Source organism: Polistes canadensis, unplaced genomic scaffold (genome assembly GCF_001313835.1).
Source record: "Polistes canadensis isolate GaletaPanama2010 unplaced genomic scaffold, ASM131383v1 scaffold_69, whole genome shotgun sequence".
Lineage (NCBI taxonomy): Eukaryota > Metazoa > Arthropoda > Insecta > Hymenoptera > Vespidae > Polistes > Polistes canadensis.
In genome coordinates, this window is record NW_014569616.1 from 588,180 (window position 1) to 589,463 (window position 1,284).

The following is a 1,284-nucleotide window of genomic DNA, read 5'->3' on the forward strand; positions in this document are numbered from 1 at the left end:
TTTCAATAATTTCAGGACAAGTAATATTACTTCCAAGTATGGTATCTTTCAATTAATTTTGCACGATCGAAAAAGAAAATATAATTATTGGTTGGGTTATAATTCCGATAGAAAAAAAGAATATATGCAAATTAAACGATCTTTATAAAAAGATCAATATTACATAATTATTGATTGGTGGGATAGAAATAAAAATAAAAGAAAAAGAAAAAAAGAAGAAGAAGAAGAAACATTGTAAAGTCAACAATCTTTATAATAATAAAAAAAAAAAACAAAAAAAAATCTTCGAAGAAACTCACGTTCTATCTTTACCTTGGAAAAATATTTAAATTATTTCAAGTACATTAAATCAAACAAGGAGAGAAAAAGAAAGAAAAAGAAAAAGAAAAAAAAAAGTACATAAAATTCTTAAACCAATGGCGCATGCGTTTATACCAAAGTATACTTTAAAATACCTCTCTAACTTTTCCTCCTCGCCATTTTCGTCGTCGTCCTCAACCTCGTCCTCGAAGATCCTCCCACCCTCTCTCTCTCTCTCTCTTTACCTATAACTCGCATTTACGCGAGGAGTAAACCAATTTGTCTTACGAGCTCGTTCTCGAAAATACCTCCCTTCATCCTCGATCGTGCTCTCTCGAGCACAACGATAGGAGTAAGAGAGGGTGGTATAGGAGAAGAAGGGGTGATGGTAGTTGTAGTAGGGGTAGTAGTAGTGGTGGGGTTGGAAGAGGGTTGCGTTAAGGTTCGCATTAGACACTCGCTGGCATCGCTCGATACACTAATGCCCTCCCCAATAACACGTTCTCGTGCTTGTCCTCCCACCCTTCCTCCCACCCATCCCACTTCCTCCCCCTCTTCTATATGTCTGTCTCTCTTCCTTACGAGGAGACACACAACGGGCATTTGGAGAGCTTATAGGGCTTTTCATCCCTCTAGTCGCTATCTTTCCTATTCAGACACTCCCGCATCCGGTCTCTTCTCTTCTCTTCTCTTCCCTTCTCTTCTCTTTCCTTCCCTTCCCCCCCCTTGTCATTCCTTCTTTACTCTTCTTCGTTCTGTTCTGTTCTGCACTGTTCTGTTCTGTTCTGTTCTGTACTGTTCTACTTAAATTTACATTACTTCCCCTTGAAAACAAAACCCTTGTGTTATATTTAATTTTTTTGTTTGGTTTTTGTTTTCTTTATAGGGTTACGACAAAAATTCAAATAATTAAATAAAATTCTAAGTTAAAATGTTAATGATACACGAATATAATACTTCTATCCTTCTATATTTAACTTGTTT